Source organism: Sapajus apella, unplaced genomic scaffold (assembly GCF_009761245.1).
Source record: "Sapajus apella isolate SASKATOON/1434 unplaced genomic scaffold, GSC_monkey_1.0 scaffold11, whole genome shotgun sequence".
Classification (NCBI taxonomy): Eukaryota; Metazoa; Chordata; class Mammalia; order Primates; family Cebidae; genus Sapajus; species Sapajus apella.
The window spans coordinates 10,497,558-10,516,235 of record NW_022436951.1 but is presented as its reverse complement, the minus strand read 5'-3'; the positions used below and the strand labels follow the sequence as shown (position 1 = coordinate 10,516,235).

General features: G+C 43.8%; 1 protein-coding gene, 1 non-coding gene and 1 pseudogene across 5 annotated transcripts in view; 2 read left to right on the top strand and 1 right to left on the bottom strand.

Annotated features, from left to right (window-relative positions):
- PDZD2 (PDZ domain containing 2) overlaps nt 1-18,678 on the top strand; it is a 466,872-nt gene that overhangs the window by 179,008 nt on the left and 269,186 nt on the right. The gene's annotated exons all lie outside the window — the stretch shown is intronic.
- Nucleotides 4,716-5,462, bottom strand: LOC116552127 (annotated as a pseudogene).
- Nucleotides 8,981-9,085, top strand: LOC116552450. The gene has a single exon (XR_004269385.1). It is a non-coding gene; the product is annotated as a small nucleolar RNA U13 (small nucleolar RNA).

Here is an 18,678-nt window from a genome sequence, read left to right as displayed (position 1 = left end):
TATTTTAGAACAACATATTTATAATTCTATCAGTTAATTCCTCAAGTACCCCTTCTCTCCTCCCACACTAATTTTTATTTATTTCAATGGCAGCTTTGAAACAGCATTTTTTTTTTTTTTTTTTGACACAGAGTTTCACACTGTTGCCCAGGCTGTAGTGCAGTGGCACAATCTTGGCTCACTGCAATCTCTGCCTCCTGGGTTCAAGCAATTCTCCTGCCTCAGCCTCCGGAGTAGCTGGGACTACGGGCATGCGCCACCACACCCAGCTAATTTTTTTGTATTTTTAGTAGAGATGGGGGGTTTCACCACGTTGGTCAGGATGGTCTCGATCTCCTGACCTCGTGATCCACCCAACTCAGCCTCCCAAAGTGTTGGGATTACAGGCGTGAGCCACTGCACCTAGCCCAAAATAGCATTTTAAAGAAAAGAACACCCTAATTCTCCATTAATTTAATTTCTCTATGTTAAGATCTAATTTGTGACCATGTGCCTACAGCTCTATCATGCTAACTCAACAGATTTAATATTTCTATTTCCTTGTAATCTATGTTTATCTACAATATGTTTTTCAGACTACCTTTATTGATTCTTTTCACTGGAAAAGAATGCTTTTACCATGTGCATGCAATAGAATGGAAGGACAATGAATGAAAAGTTTCCTCAGTTCAGACCTCCATTTTCTTGTCACTACCTCTAGCTACACCCCAAGCCTCATTCTGTTCCCAGTATCTTTCCAGGGATTCTCTAACCATCTACAAATACTCTCTGTTATCTTCTTTTTTACACAATGGGTGCACACTCTCCACAGTATTCTGAATCTTAACCTTTGTTTTTAAATCTCAAAAACCCGTCTTAGCACTTATTTCAAATCAGAACATGTCACTTTGTCTCTTGTTCTTTTTAACAGCTGTGTAGTATCCCACTGGAGTTTCCTCATGTGATTTATTTGATCAGTCACCAACTGGTGGTGGTTTTTTTTTTTCTGTGTTAAGATTCTGAACTCGGTGTGGTGGTTCACGTCTGTAATCCCAGCACTTTGTGCGGCTGAGGGGGGATGAATCACCTGAAGTCAGGAGTTCGAGAACAGCCTGACCAATATGGTAAAAACCTATCTCTACCAAAAATACAAAAATTAGCTGGGAGTGGTGGCACATGCCTGTGATCCCAGCTACTCAGGAGGCTGAGACAGGAGAATCGCTCAAACCTGGGAGGTGGAGGTTGCAGTGAGCCAAGATCGTGCCACTGCACTCCAGCCCGGGCAACAGAGCGAGACTTCATCTTAAAAAAAAAAAAAAAAAAAAATTCTGCAATAAATTTTATGTTTGTGTGTCTGTGTGTGTATGTGTAAGTGTATGTAATGGATAAATTCCTTGAAGTGGGATCCTCAAATAAATCACATTCTAAATTTGTTATTCTTATTGCAAATTGCTTTCCCCAAGAGATTATACTAATTTGTATCCCCACTGACAATATACAAAAGTGCTGTTTTTCTCACAGCATCACAAACACCACAGGAATTACTTTTAATCATGCTACATGCAGAATTCTCTATTATCCTTTTCTTACTCACACAATGGGCGGGTTCAGTCACGTGACAGGTGACAGCCCAATGATGACAGTGAAGGAGGATTTGGCAAGGGATTTTATTCCTTGCAATAAGGAGAACACCAGGGATAGCTCCCAAAGCACTGCCTCCCCAAGCCCTGGGCGGGGTCTGGCATTATAAGCATAAGGTAATGAGGTGTAACCTGATTGGATCTTGCAATGAGGAGATGCTGGGATACGTGATATGGCTGGATCTGGCCATGGGTTGATGCCAGAGCTCAATCTGATTGGATTCTGGATCCTGCCATACAGTGTCCACTTCTTCATTCCATCCCACTCCTCAGCCCAAACACTTAGGTTCTTCCTGTGGTTGCAGGCTTGGTTTATCTAGGCATGCTGAGGTCACATGACTCAGGGGTCCATGGCGAATGAGAAACAGATCTCGATGTAAAAAGATCGCATGCGGTGGTTCACACCGTAATCCCAGCACTTTGGGAAGCCGAGGCAGGTGGATCACAAGGTCAGGAGATTGAGACTATTTTGGCCAACATGGTGAAACCCGTCTCAACTAAAAGTACAAAAATTAGCTGGGTGTGGTGGCATGCTCCTGTAATCCCAGCTCCTCAGGAAGCTGAGGCAGGAGAATTCCTTGAACCTGGGAGGTGGAGGTTGCAGTGTGCCGAGATCATGCCCCTGCACTCCAACCTGGGCAACAGAGCGAGAATCCCTTTCAAAAAAAAAACAACAACAACAAAAACAAACAAAACAACAACAGCAAAAGCGAAACCAGATTGGTCTGGTGTGGCTACACTTTTCCCTTAACACATTTGAGCATGTTCCTCCTTGTTAAGTAGTCTTGATAGGTATAATCATCGGCGGTAATTGAGGTAAGCATGTTCTTTCTGTCCTTGCCAGTTGTCAGTGTTACATTTAACACTGCATTTATTTTTTTTTTACTTTTTAAAAAATTTTATTTTTTCATCCTCATCTTCTCTGTGTCGTTTCAATTTTAGCATATGTGCTGCTTAAAATGCTTGTGACCATGACTTTTTTTTCCTTTTGAACCATCCTTTTAGGACAGATTTCATGGAATGAAGGTATTATGTCAAAGGACATTTTTGCCAAATTGTGTTAGACACACTGTTTTACCAGATTACACCCCTAACAATAATGTATGAATGCCAGTGTGCTGGAAGCATTTCCATGTTGGATATTAAAATTTAAATTTATGTTTTCTTAATGAAAATATGGCTCATTTTTGTAGTTTTAATTTGCATTTATTTGATCAGGAAGTTTGGCCATTTTGCCCTAGTTTTTCTTTTTTTTTTTCTATTTTATTTTACCTGTCATCTAAACGATCTATTCATGTCTTTTGTCCATTATCTTTTGGGGCCCTCATCTGCAGCACTGGGCATGCATTTAGATGTTATAGATCTTAATCTTTTTACCCCGTGTGGTTAAAATTCTCCTTAATCTTTTAAATGTTGTTATTACTGTATGGAAGTTTTAACTGTTTCTGTAAGTAAGTCTGAGCTTTTTATTTTATAATTATCTTTTCACTGCTTCAAATCTTAGGATGATGTCATTTTTCCAAAGACCTGTAACTCTCTTCTACCAATTTTAGTGATTATATTTTTAAATTTATCTTTATTATTTACATTTTAACAGCCAGTCACGGTGGCTCACACCTGTAATCCAGCACTTTGGGAGGCCGAGGCGGGTGGATCACCTGAGGTCAGGAGTTCAAGACCAGCCTGGCCAACATGGTGAAACATTGTCTCTACTGAAAATAGAAAAATTAGCTGGGCATGGTGGCAGGCGCCTGTAATCTCAGCTGCTTGGGAGGCTTAGGCAGGAGAATCACTAGAACCCAGGAGGCAGAGGCTGCAGTAAGCTGAGACCGACCACTGCACTCCAGCCTGGGTGACAGAGCAAGACTCCATCTCAAAAAAAAAAAAAAAGAAAAGAAAAAAGAAAAAGAAAAAAAACCAGCACACAATTAGGCCCATCGCAGTGGCTCAGGCCTGTAATCTCAGCACTTTGGAGGCCAAGGCGGGCGGATCACTTGAGGTCGGGAGTTCAAGACCAGCCTGACCAACATGGTGAAACCCTGTCTTTAAAAAAATAAATAAAATTAAATTAAAAATTAAAAAATTAAATAAATAAATTTTAATTTAATGAGCATTTATTTTGATGTTTGCTGGAAATTATAAATCTAATTTTTTTCTAAGTTGCTATTTAATTATCTAAATACCATTTATTTTATTTTATTTTATTTTATTTTATTTATTTATTTTTTATTAAGATAGGGTTTCACCATATTGGTCAGGCTGGTTTCAAACTCCGAACCTCAGGTGATCCACTCACCTTGGCCTCCCAAAGTGCTGGGATTACCACGCCCTGCCTAAATACCATTTATTAATCATTAATTTTCCTCAATTTGTGAGGTTTGATTTATTATGTTTTTTAAAATTATACTTTAAGTTCTGGGATACATGTGCAGAATGTGCAGGTTTGTTACATAGGTATACATGTGCCGTGGTGGTTTGCTGCACCCATCAACCTGTCATCTAGGTTTTAAGCCCCGCGTGCATTAGGTATTTGTCCTAATGCTCACTCTCCCTTTGCCTCCCGACCGCCAATAGGCCCGGTGTGTGATGTTCCCCTCCCTGTGTCCATGTGTTCTCATTTTTCAACTCTCACTTATGAGTGTGAACATGTGGTGTTTGGTTTTCTGTTTTTGTGTTAGTTTGCTGAGAATGATGGTTTCCAGCTTCATCCATGTCCCTGCAAAGGACATGAGCACATTCTGTTTTATGGCTGCATAGTATTCCATGGTGTATATGTGCCACATTTTCTTTATCCAGTCTATCACTGATGGGCATTTGGGTTGGTTCCAAGTCTTTGCTATTATAAATAGTGCTGCAATAAACATACGTGTTGATGTGTCTTTATAGTAGAATGATGTATAATCTTTTGGGAATATACCCAGTAATGGGATGATTTATTATGATTTATACGTGTACATACACACACTTGTTTTCATACACATTTTTTTTTGAGACGGGTCTCTCTTTGTCGCCCAAGCTGGAGTGCAGTGGCATGATCTCTGCTCATTGCAGCCTCAACCTCTAGGGCTCAAGTAATCCTCCCACTTCAGCCCCCAAAGTAGCTAGGAGTACATGTATGCACCACCACACCCGGCTAATTTTTTTGTAGTTTTCTTTTTTTCCAAATCAGTAGGTTCTTTTATTGCATCATTTAAACATTACACATAGGTCTTAGGAATCATCCAGCATCTTGTTTCTGTAGCTGGACAACTCTTAGATCTTACTCATCACCCTGCTGAACAGTTCCTTTTTCAGAAACATAGACATCATCCAAATATTTCCTGATATTCTTGTTTTTAACTGTTGTGGCTTGCTGAATCAAAGCCGCTGAATTTGAAACAAGTTCAATGCCATTTCCTTCAAGGATTAGTTCATCTTTCTGGGCTTGAGATATTGAACAAGGAATACCTGGCCTCATCCGAACCCTGGGGATATATATTTCACCCAAGAAATTTCGGATTTCAACAAGAGACCGGTTCTCCTGGATAACGACGTTGATGGGGAGGTTAGCATGCACAGACCTCATCTTGTGACGGAAGCCCAGTGCAGCACCCTTTGTCATATTCGGTGCATGACTACAAATAGTCCCAACAGTAGCCACCTCCTTTCTGTCACCCACCATTTGTCAACCTGGAGCCTCTTTTTTTTCTTTCCAAGAGGATTGAGTTCTACATTGATGTGTTTGAAGTCCCTCCACAGCATTCTTCTGGGGTCCTTCATGATAACCCTGCATCCCTTCAGAGTAACGTTGACATTTTCTGGAATGTCAACAGGCTGATTGCTGAGAACGGTCTTTATTCTCATAGTAGATGCGGCAAAAAACAAAACCAAAAACAAAACAAAACATAAAAAAAAGACAAAAAAAATTAAATGAAAGTTGCCAGAAACAAAAAAAAACATGTTTTGTAGTTTTTACAGAGAATGGGTTTCACATGTCACCTAGGGTGGTCTCAAACTCCTGCATTCAAGCAGTCTGCCCACATCGAGCTCCCAAAGTGCTGGGATTACAGGTGTGAGCCACTGCACCCAGCAATATGCACACATTTCCATTTCTGGGTATCCTATTTTTCTTCTGATCTGTATGTCTATTTAATGCTCATTACCCAGTCTTTTAATTGTGTTGTAACATCTAGTAGTGCTAGTTCCCTCCTCCATCTCATTGATGAAACTTTTTCTAGTATTCTTTGGAATTCTTATCCCCTAAAATTTCCAAAGTATCGTTAATTCACGTGGTTGAGTTTCTAAGGCCATCCCAGGGCATGCCGTCTTCTCTAGCATGGCCTATGCTTCAGGGCCCAGTGAAAGGCCCTGCATAAAGCCTTTCCTCCTCCCACTCCTGCAAACATCTCAGACCTGCACGTCCACATAATCTATGTGGAGTAGTATCCAGGATTCTCAAATGGTCCCCCAGTTCCAGACGCCCCATTGTGTATATGTCTTGCCTAATCCTCAGGACTTTGAATTTGATGGATTTTACTCTGGTGACTAGGTTATGTTACAGAGCACAGTTGACGTTAAGAAAGGGAGATTAGGCTGGGCATGGTGGCTCACGCCTGTAATCCCAGCATTTTGGGAGGCCGAGGCGGGTGGATCACTTGAGGTCAGGAGTTCGAAACCAGCCTGTCCAACATGGCGAAACCCTGTCTCTAAATAAAATACTAAAAATACAAAATAAGCCGGGCATGGTGGCGCATGCCTGTAATCCCAGCTACCTGGGAGGCTGAGGCAGGAGAATCGCTTGAACCTGGGAGGCGGAGGTTGTAGTGAGCCGAGATTGCGCCATTGCACTCCAGCCTGGGCAACAAGAGCAAAACTCCATCTCAGAAAAAAAAAAAAAAACTGAAAATAAAAGAAAGGGAGAATATCCAGGTGGTCCTGACCTAATCACATTAGCCCATTAAAAGCAGAGAGTTTGGCCGGGCGAGGTGGCTCTCACTTATAATCCCAGCACTTTGGGAGGCCAAAGCTGGCAGATTACTTGAGGTCAGGAGTTCGAGACCAGCCTGGCCAACATGGTGAAACTTGTCTCTGCTAAAAATACAAAAAAAATAGCTGGGCATGGTGGCATGTGCCTGTAATCTCAGCTACTTGGGAAGCTGAGGCACAAGAATTGCTTGAACCCAGGAGGCGGAGGTTGCAGTGAGCCAAGATCACACCACTGCACTCCAGCCTGGGCAACAGAGTGAGACTGTCTCAAAAAACAAACAAGCAAAACAAACAAAGCAGAGAGTTTGGCAGTCAGAGAAATGCTCCAGCAGGTCTAGAGGAAGGCAAACAATCACCATTGTGGACTGCAGATGAAGAGGTGCAACCTCTAGGAGCTGAAAGCAGTCCCTGATTGCAACTCATAGGCAAAAGGGACCTCAGGCCTCCAACCACAAAGAACTGAACTTTGCCAACAACTGGTGAGCTTGGAAGAGATAGGAACAGGAAAACCACCTCTCTCCTCTTATGGTCCTGAGAATTGAGATAAGATAGATTTTTTTTTTTTTTTTTTTTTTTTTTTTTTTTTTTTTTTTTTTTTTTTGAGGCAGAGTCTTACTCTGCTGCCTAGGCTGGAGTGCAGTGGTGCAATCTTGGCTCACTGCAACCTCTGCCTCCCGGGTTCAAGTGATTCTCCTGCCCCAGCTTCCTGAGTAGCTGGGATTATAGGCATGTATTTTATATTTTTAGTAGAGACAGAGGTTTCTCCATGTTGGTCAGGCTGCTCTCGAACTCCTGAACTCAAGTGATCTGTGTGCAGCCTCTGCCTCCTGGGTTCAAGCAGTTCTTTGCCTCAGCCCTCCCCAGTAGCTGGGATTGCAGGCGCCTGCCACCACGCCTGGTTAACTTTTTGTATTTTTAGTAGAGACGGGGTTTCACCATCTTGGCCAGGCTGATCTTGAACTCCTGACTTCATGATACACCTACCTTGGCCTCCCAAAGTGCTGGGATTACAGGCGTGAGCCATTGCACCCGGCCAAAAGCATACAAATTCCTTTACAGATGTTTTACAGGAGCCCTCCTAAAAAAATGAAGACCCAAAGAAGCAGTTATTGTCAGTTTCTTCCATTCTGGATTGGACACAATAGTAAACTGTGAAATGTGTAAGGCAAAAGGGATTGCGCTAGAATAGTTATTAGGGTAGGAAAGTAACTAGGGAAAGAAAGGCTTGTTTGTACAGAATTTCCTTGACCTCAAGTGTCTTGCCCTTGATGACAAGAATGTTGCCTCTTGCTAGCATAGGGAGGGTGTCTTTCACATGGGAATTCAATCTTCTGCTTTTAAGAAACACGATGAAGGTCAAAGCGATCTTTTTGCACCTGCTGTTTCTCAAGTCCCTTTAACTTAAATAATCAGTATGCCAGGATAGCATATTTTAACCCCTTCAAAAAGGTCCCTGGGCCCCAGATGAGATTGTTGGCAACTCCAGTCAACACAAGCCCAGCCATGCCACAGCTGTATTCTTTTTTTTTTTTTTGAAACCAATCTCGGCTCACTGCAACCTCCACCTCCTGGGTTCAAGCGATTCTGTCTCAGCCTCCCGAATAGCTGGGATTACAGGCATATGCCACCATGCCTGGCTAATTTTGTATTTTTAGTAGAAGCAGGTTTCTCCATGTTGGTCAGGCTGATCTCAAACTCCTGACCTCTGGTGATCCACCTACCTTGGCCTCCCAAAGTGCTAGGATTACAGGCGTGAGCAGCTGTATTCTTACCTACAGAACGGTGAGCTAATAAATGGGTATTGCTCCAAAGCTTCTACATTTGTAGTAATTTGTTACATAGCAATATAAAACAAATTTAATTGCAACATGCAATTTAGTACTTGATCCCTCTCCTGTCATTTACTCATTGTTTTGCATGTATAAATCTTGCCTGCCTTAACCAGATTATAACCCCCCTGAGAACCAGACCAAATTTGATGTTTTTTTCTGCATAGCCAAATTATCTACTGTGCCATAGGGGCTACTCTGGAAGGAAGGTTTGGTGAGTGTTTAACCTCCAGGCTTTAGAATCAGCCAGCCAGGCACAATGGCTCATACCTGTAATCCCAGCACTTTGGGAGACCAAGGCAGGTGGATCACCTAAGGTTAGGAGTTCAAGACTAGCCTGGCCAACCTGGTGAAATCCTGTCTCTACTAAAAATACAAATATTAGCCAGGTGTGGTGGCAGGTGCCTGCAATCCCAGCTACTCAGGAGGTTGAGGCAGGAGAATCACTTCAACCTGGGAGGAAGAGGTTGCAAGTGAGCCGAGATCTCGCCATTGCATTCCAGCCTGCATGACAAAGCAAGGCTTCGTCACACACACATAAAAGAAAAATAGAATCGGCCTGCATCGATCCTTTTGTAGTTCGTGAGTATGATGACTGGGTGTTCACGCACGTGTGTGAGATGTGCCACCCTCAAACCTTGTTACGATGTCAGCTCATTACCTAACTTGAAAAAAAAAAAAAAAGAATCAGACTGCCTTGGCTTAAGTCATGGCTTAAACTTTCTAAACTTTGGTTCCTTCATCTTTAAAATAGGAATAAAATGCATTAGAAAAACTAGGGAAAGATACACAAACATCGTTATCAGCAGCTACTTCATAGGGGATGATTGCAGGATCAAATTTCATAGAAGGTTTGTAAGGATTAAATGAAATGGTGCTTAGATAGTTCTTAGAACAGGCTGGCCACGGTGGCTCACTTCTATAATCCCAGCACTTTGGGAGGCCGAGGCAGGTGGATAACAAGGTCAGGAGATAGAGCCCATCCTGGCCAACATGGTGAAACCCCGTCTCTACTAAAAAAAATAACAAAAAATTTAGCCAGGTGGGGTGGTAGGCGCCTGTAATCCCATTTACTGGGGAGGCTAAGGCAGGAGAATTGCTTGAACCCGGGAGGCAGACGTTGCAATGAGCTGAGATCGTGCCACTGCACTACAGCCTGGTCAACAGAGTGAGACTCCGTCTCAAAAAAAAAAAAAAAAAAAAAAAGTAGAACAGTGCATGACACATGGTAAAGCCCTATAAATACTAGGTCTGGGTTTGTAGAAAAACAGCCTCTTTGACATGTCTGCCCTTCCATATGTGCTAAATTTGTTTTGTGTCACGTGACACTGGCCCTATCTCCCTACACACACACTCGCATCCCCACTTCCACCTCCTGGCCCCCCACCAGGGATAGGTGCACTAAATCCGGCCATTAGAATTGACTGACAACCAGTTTCATCCCTGAAAATCTGGAATCAAGCCAGGGAGAGACCAAGCTGTTTTGCTGCATGAGATGAGCTGGAAGGCCAAGCGGAAGCACATCTGGATTCATGTCCAGAAAGAGCCAGAGCCACACACCCATGCTACAGTTACAGATGGCAGATGCCAAGAGGAAGCCAGTTTCTTTAGAGAAACACAGAGTGGACGTGCAGAAAAGGACAGGGCTGAGACACAGTGTCCCCAGAAAAAGGGATGGGACAGTACCTTCCAGGGGTTGGCAGTTTCCAGCACTAGTTCCCACTGTGCCTAGGTGGACTTGTGTCCCCAAATCTCCATGTCCTCAGAAGCATCCCTTGCAAACAGACAAGCCCTGGCCAAAAAAAAGGCTGCTATGGGTGATAAATCAGACAATCGATCAGGTTCTAATACATCCTGGGACACCAGGCTCTGGTGCTGACTCCACATCAATGTAAAAGACAATTAAATGGGCTGGGCGCAGTGGCTTACTCCTGTAATACCAGCACTTTGGGAGGCCGAGGTGGGTGGATCACGAGGTCAAGAGATCGAGACCATCCTGATCAACATGGTGAAACCCCGTCTCTACTAAAAATACAAAAATTAGCTGGGCATGGTGGCACGCGCCTGTAGTCCCAGCTACTCGGGAGGCTGAGGCAGGAGAATTCCTTGAACCCAGGAGGCGGAGGTTGTGGTGAGCCGAGATCACGCCTTTGCACTCCAGCCTGGGTAACAAGAGCGAAACTCCACCTCAAAAAAAAAGAAAAAGACGATTAAATGGGCTGGGCGCAGTGGCTTACTGCTGTAGTCCCAGCATTTTGGGAGGCCGAGGTGGGCGGATCATGAGGTCAAGAGATCGAGACTGTCCTGGCCAATATGGTGAAACCCCATCTTAAAAAAAAAAAAGAAAAAAGGGGAAAAAAAGACAATTAAATGATAATTTTCTGTGGTATTTTTCCAGACCATCTTTAAACTGTCAGCACCGTTGAATTCCCAGTGGCCTCTGGAGGGCACTGTTCAGTTAAGATTATTCCAGGGTAGTGAGCACCACACCAGCAGAGCATTTAAGGAAAAGGTATTTGAAACGATAGTTACTTATCCTGAGTACCCGCAACATGCTAACCACAGTGCTGCTTGCTTTAGGTATATTATATCTTAAACGATCACAGTGACTGTTTCTGTCCAGCAATTCCAGATTGTTTTCCAGCACGGTTACTTATTTCTGTAGGCATGCTATGAACGGGCGTCAAGTAAAAGGAAAGCTTTTTTTTTTCTTTTAATGAACAGGAAGACTGAGTTTACAGCTTCTGATGAGAAACAGTTCAAGTTCAGTTGGCCCTCCATGTACTCCTTTTTAATTAGAAAACAACAAATTAAATGTAGCGAGATTGCAACACAGAAGGAAAAAGGTGTTTGGTCCATGGGGGTGTAAATACCTGGATCCCTCTTCTCTCTCAAGGCGAGGCAATGTGTTTCCTGTCTCCTGCCTTTTATCCCCTGCAAGATAATCGTGCTGGTTTCATGCCAGGCTGTGGGCTGCTAGGGAGTGGGGGCTGCTCTGCAGGGGTAGAGTTTTTGTTCTTCTCTACCTTGCTCAGCGCCACCTGGTGGGGAGGGTAGGAGTGAGGCTCCACACCTTTCCAGGTAACAGTTCCCTGCAGACTGAAAACAGCCACTCACCTGTTTCCCTTTTATTTTTATTTTTTACAAGATATTTGAGGCTGGGTGTGGTGGCTCACGCCTGTAATCCCAGCACCTTGCGAGGCTGAGGTGAGGGCATCACTTGAGATCAGGAGTTTGAGTCCAGCCTGGCCAACATGGTGAAACCCCATATCTACTAAAAATAGAAAAATCAGCTGGGTATGGTGACATGCACCTGTAATCTCAGCTACTCGGGAGGCTGAGGCAGGAGAATTGCATGAACCCGGGAGGCAGAGGTTGTAGTAAGCCAAGATTACACCACTGCACTCCAGCCTGGGCAATAATATTTCTGTCTCAACAAAAATAAATAAGTAAAAATAAAAATAATTTAAAAATAGCCTTAGTGAGATGTTCACGTACTACAAAATATATCCTTTAAAATGTACAATTCAGTGGCTTTATATATTCACAGCATTGAGTATCACCAATATCTAATTTTAGGACATTTTTATCCTTGCAAAAAGAAGCCACATACCCATTACAGGCATTCACCATGCTCGGCTTCTCCAAGCCCCGGGAGAACAGAGGCTGCTTTCTGTTCCTATAGATTTACCTATTCCAGATATTTCAGTCCGTGGTCTTCTGTAACTGGCTTCATTCATTTAGTGTAATGCCTTCAGTGCTCATCGATGTTTCAGAACATAGTATTCCATATGTTTAACCATATTTCTTTAACCATTCATCCATTTGTGGAGACATTTGGGCCTTTTCCACTTTTTGACTCTTATGAATCATGCTGTGAACATTAGTTTACAAGCTTTTGTATGAGTACGTTTTCAGTTCTCTTGGGTATATACGTAAGAATGGAATTGATGATGATATAGTAACTCTATGTATAACTTTTTAAGGAACTGCCAAATTGTTTTCAGGACCATTTTACATCCCCACCTGCAGGGTATAAGGGTTCTAATTTTTCCATATTCCTGCCAACATGTGTGATCTGTCTTTATTAGATCAGCCATCCTAGTGAGTGTCAAGTTACTGCACTGTGACTTTGATTTGTATTCCCTAATGGTTAATCATGTTGAACACCTTTTCATGTGTTTTTGACCCTTTGTACATCTTTGGAGATACGTCTACTTATTTTAGTTTTTGAGACAGGGTCTTGCTCTGTCACCCAGCCTGGAATGCAGTGGAATGAGTGTGGTACAGAGGCTCACGGTAGCCTCAGCCTCCTGGGCTCCAGCAATCCTCCCAACTTATTCTCCTGAATAGCCAGGACTACAGGCACATGCCACTACACCTGGCTAATTTTTAAATTTTTTTTGGTAGAGATGGGGTCTTGCTATGTTTCCCAGACTAGTCTAAAACCCCTGGCCTCAAGCGATCATCATGCCTCAGCCTTCCAAAGCACTAGGATTACAAGCGTGAACCACCATGCCCAGCTAGAAATGTCTACTTAAATCCTTTACCCGCTTTCAGATTGAGTTGTAAGAATTCTTTATATAGACTAAATAGCCTAGCTATAAGTTCCTTATCAGATATGTGATGTACAGATATTTTCTCAGGCAGCTGCACATTTTAACAATTGCCATAGTTTTTTTCAACAAATAACCTAGGGATAAAGCTGTTCTTGCAGCATCAGCTCTGAATCAAGTCAAGTAAAGAGAAACCTTGAAAATGGAGCCTTTTAGCGAGCCGCCCGACAGGTCAAATAGTAGCAGTGCTGTGAAGTTAAGAGTTTTTGGGGACCTCCAAACTTCTTCTGCCTCAGTGGCTGCTAGTGATGTTTCAAGCTTTTGGCTAACTTCCAGAGCTCTGAAAAAGTTGATTTTGATCCTTTTTTCCAGTGTTTTTGTTACTCTTACAGAGGTATAGATTTTTGGAGGTCTTTATTTTTATCATTCCAGAAGTACTTTTTCCAGTAAACTTATCTTTGAAATATACCTCAAGGCACATATCAAAAGTAATCAGCTTAGTGAATATTTTTTTTGACAGTCTTCCTCTGTCACCAAGGCTGGAGTGCAGTGGCATGATCTCGGCTCACTGTAACCTCTGCCTCCCATGTTCAAGTGATTCTTCCATCTCAGCCTCCAGAGTAGATGGGATTGCAGGCATGTGCTGCCACATCTGGCTAATTTTTGTATCTTTAGTAAAGATGGGGTTGAAAAGGCTGGTCTTGAACACTTGACATCAGGTGATTGCCTGCCTCAGCCCCCCAAAGTGCTGGGATTAGAGGTATGAACCACCACACCCAGCCCAGCTTAGTGAACTTTTATATTAACCATCACCCAAACTGAGAAACAGAGCTTAACTAGTACATCAGAGCCCTCTTCATGCCTCTTACCAGTTACTAACTCTACCTTGCCAAAGTAAAGTGGTATCAATAGCTGTAAGAACTTTCCTGTCTATGGCTGGGTGTGGTGGCTGATGCCTGTAATCACCTTGGGAGGTCAAGGTGGGTGGATCACTTGAGATCAGGAGTTTGAGACCATCCTGGCCAACATGGTGAAACCCCATCTCTACTAAAAATACAAAAAATTAGCCAGGTGTGGTGGTAGGTGCCTGTAATCCCAGCTGCTTGGGAGGCTGAGGCAAGAAGGTCACTTGAATCTGGGAGTTTGGAGGTTGCAGTGAGCCAAGATTGGCCACTGCACTCCAGCCTGGGTGACAAAGCGAGACTCCATCGCAAAACAGCAACAACAAAAACTTTCTTGTCTAGTACCAATATGATTTTTTTCAACTCTGTTTGATTCTACTTGTTCAAATTTTCCCTCCAAATCACTCCCTTAATACATTTAATCTGATGGCATTTTTAACTTGTGAATTTTTTTTTAATATTCAACTATAAAAAATTATTAACTAGCCTATTTGGGATATCTGTTTGTTTGTGTCAAGCTCCTCCTGCCTCCTCAGATTCCTCTGTCGTCATGACCATTTCCCTAGCAGTAAGCCAGGCCCTGGAGTGCTGGCTGTTAATGCTCCTCTACCCCTTTTCCTAGTCGTGCAGACACCCTTGATCCTTCACCTAAAAAGGGAAGCTGAAACGTCTTCAGGATAAAGTTACGTGTTTTTTCATGAGACTTCTGCACAGTGTCCAAACACTCTGATCTGTACAGACAGAAAGGACACTTTTTTTTTTTTTTTTTTTTTGAGACGGAGTTTCGCTCTTGTTACCCACACTGGAGTGCAATGGCGCAATCTCGGCTCACCGCAACCTCCGCCTCCTGGGTTCAGGCAATTCTCCTGCCTCAGCCTCCTGAGTAGCTGGGATTACAGGCACGCGCCACCATGCCCAGCTAATTTTTTGTATTTTTAGTAGAGACGGGGTTTCACCATGTTGACCAGGATGGTCTCGATCTCTTGACCTTGTGATTCACCCTCCTCGGCCTCCCAAAGTGCTGGGATTACAGGCTTGAGCCACCGAGCCCGGCCCGAAAGGACACTTCTTGAGAGTCTTTTGGGAGAAGCCTTACCCTACAATTCTGATTTCTTTGCTTTTCCTGACCAAGGCTTCTCAGGCTAATTCAGAGCCATTGTGGCACACTCAGAAAGCAGGCGTTGACATTCTGAAGTTCCTTCTCCGGAGGAATTCTCCTAGTGGGAAAGCAACGGGGGGCTGGAAGACTTCCATGGGGCAACTTATGACGTGTGGAGACCCGGCTCCCTGTTAGTCTTTTTCCTTATCAGAGATCATTACTCTGTAGAAAAGGAGATGTTCTAATGGGGGATTAAGCTAGATGTAGGAAGTCACAGTGATATGGACATTTGAAAGTAGTTGCTTGGGAAGTGAAAAGGGGTCAAAGTGGTTGAACTTCATGGTACAAAGAATAACTATGGCACGGGAAAAACGATAAGTGGAGTACAAAGTTTGGACAAAGATAAGGGCTTAAAGAAACTAATGAAATGATTAAAAATCAGTTCTGATTTTTTTTTTTTTTTTTTTTTGAGACAGAGTCTTGTTCTGTTGCCCAGGCTGGAGTGCAGTAGCGTGATCTCGGCTCACTGCAACCTCCGCCTCTGGGGTTCAAGCAATTCTGCCTCAACCTCACGAGTCGCTGGGACTACAGACGTGAGTCACCACGCCCAGCTAATTTTTGTATTTTTTTAGTAGAGACAGCGTTTCACCATGTTGGCCAGAATGGTCCTGATCTCTTGACCTGTGATCCGCCCACCTCGGCCTCCCAGAGTGATGGAATTACAGGCGTGAGCCATCGCGCCCAGCCTCCTGGTGAATTTTTCTCTCCACAAGCTGAGGTCATCCACCACCTGTGGTCGATGACCTCAGCTTGTGGAGAGAAAAAAAAAAACAAAATCAGTGACTAGGGAACACACCTTTAAGAGCTTTATCTCATTTGAGCATCAGTTGGTCTAAATAAGGGGTGATCAAAAAGCAAGAAACATGAACTCTTCAGGAATATTTGCTTTTGAGAAATATCTGCTAGTGTTTCAAAACTTTCATAGCCTCATGAAGTGGATTCAACTCTTAGATGTTTTTGAGACAAAGAAAGAACACTCTGTGTGTTAGAGGAAGACGCTTCAAACTGCTGCTGTGCTGACTTCTTCCTGCGTACGTCATCCAAAGATAGTGGAGCCGAACGATGGTCACTGATGTGTGTGCATCAGTGGCTGCCTGGCCGTGAGATGAGATCACTGCAAGTTAGTATCCCTCCAATGTCTTCCACACCTTTCTTCTACGTGCTGTGCTGTTCTGTTTAATGTTTTCAAAATTGTATCTTTTAGAGTTGGGTACAGTGGCTCACACCTGTAATCCCAGAACTTTGGGAGGCCTACGCAGGTGAATCACTTGACGTCAGGAGTTTGAGACCACCCTGGCCAACGTGGTGAAACCCCGTCTCTACTAAAAATACAAAATTAGCTGGGCATGGTGGTGAGCACCTGTAATCCCAGCTACTCAGGAGGCTGAGGCGGGAGAAAACGCTTGAACCCAAAGGTTGCAGTGAGCCGAGATTGCACCATCGCACTCCAGCCTGGGCAACGAGAGTGAAACTTCTTCTCCAAAAAAAAAAAAAGTATCTTTTAGCTTCAAGGACCCTGCCTTACTGACCAAGACGATAAGAATTCATCTAGGGACAGTTATATGAACTCATCTTCTCGGTCTTGATTTCTCAAGCTGATGTTTAACTTTTCCTCAGTTGGACTGAGAAAATGAAAGCTTCATTGTCCTGGGTTGAGTGAGCATCTCTAACTAGCACAGCACCTAACACCTGGCAAAAGCTCAGCAAATGTTTGTTGAGAGACATAAGCATTCCTTCGGAAAAATCCAAGTCTTGCATTTGTGCCTCCCCCTCTCCCATTCCCCTCCCCTCCCCCTTCCCCTCCCTTCTTTCTCTTGCTCTCTCTTTCTTTTTCCTTCCCTCCTTCCCTCCCCCCCGCCCCCCATTTCTCTCTCTCTCTCTCTCTCTCTCTGATGGAGTCTGGCCCTGTTGCCCAGGTGGCACAATCTCAACACACTGCAACCTCCACCTCCTGAGTTCAAGCGATTCTCCTGTCTCAGCCTCCCAAGTAACAGATTAGTCACGTGCCACCATGCCCGGCTAATTTTTATATTTTTAGTAGACACGGGGTTTTGCCATGTTGTCCAGGCTGGTCTCCAACTCCTGACCTCAGGTGATCCGTTCACCTCAGCCTCCCAAAGTGCTGGGATTACAGGCATGAGCCACCTCGCCCGTCCTGTGTATCTTCTCTCACTGGTCCTGAGTCAGTCCCATTATTTCTGGCAGGCACATCACTCATTGAGAATGTAGTCATAAACCCTTGTGGGTCTCAATTGGGAATGTCCATGACTGTCCACCTAAAAATAAATAAAAGTGTTATGTGTTAAGTGCTTTTTAAATCTGCTGTTTGCAAAAAAGATTCTGCATTGGTGCTCCCAATTTACCAGTCTTGACTTAGATGTTTTGAAATAGAATGAAATGTATCCCTATTTAAAAACAGCACAGTGGTGGTATTTGTGTAAGCCTGTTTCAATGTTTTCTCTACAAATGAATGATTTTATTGGCTTTTTTTTTTTTTTTTTTAGACAGAGTCTTTTGCTCTGTGGCCCAGGCCAGAGTGCAATGGCATGATCTCAGCTCACTGCAACCTCCACCTCCAGGGTTCAGGCAATTCTCTTGCTTCAGCCTCTCAAGTAGCTGGGATTAACGGTGTGCAGTAGCACGCCCAGCTAATTTTTGTATTGTAGCGATGGGGTTTCGCCGTGTTGGCCATGCTCGTTTTGAACCCCTGATCTCAAGTCATCCGCCTGCCTTGGCCTCCCAAAGTGCTGTGATTATAGGTGTGAGCCACTGCACCTGGTCAATTTTATTGATTTTGAGGGAAAAAGCCACAATTTTTACAAATTTCCCCAACTTGATCTAAATCCTCCTTTCTTTTTTCTGAGATCGAGTCTCGCTCTGTCACCCCAGCTGGAGTGCAGTGGCGCGATTTTGGCTCACTGCAATCTCTGCCTCCTGGGTTCAAGCGATTATCCTGCCTCAGCCTCCTCACTAGCTGGGATTACAGGCATGTGCCACCAAGCCCAGCTAATTTGTATTTTTAGTAAAGACAGGGTTTCTCCCTGTTGGTCAGGCTGGTCTCAAACTCCTGACCTCAGATGATCTGCCCACCTCGGCCTCCCAAAGTGCTGGGATTACAGGTGTGAGCCACTGTGCCCAGCCAGCTAAGAATGGATTTATATTTTTAAAAGTTCATAAAGAATATGAGGCCGGGCACAGTGGCTCATGCCTGTAGACCCAGTACTTTGGAAGGCTGAGGTGGGTGGGTTATTTGAGGTCAGGAGTTCAAGACCAGTCTGGCCAACATGGTGAAACCCTGTTTCTACTAAAAATACAAAAAGTTAGCTAGGCATGGTGGTCCACACCTGTAGTCCCAGCTGCTCAGGAGGCTGAGGCTGGAGAATCGCATGAACTTGGGAGACAGAGGTTGCAATGAGCTGAGATCATGCCACTGTATTCCAGCCTGGGTGACAGAGTGAGACTCTGTCTCAAAAAACCAACAAACAAAAAAATTGGCCAGGCATGATGGTGCGTGCCTGTAGTCCCAGCTGCTTGTGAGGCTGAGGGGGGAGGATCACCTGAGCCAGTAGGTAGAGGCTGCAGTGAGCCGAGATCACACCACTGTACTCCGGCCTGGGTGAGTGATACAGTGAGACCCTGTCTCAAAAA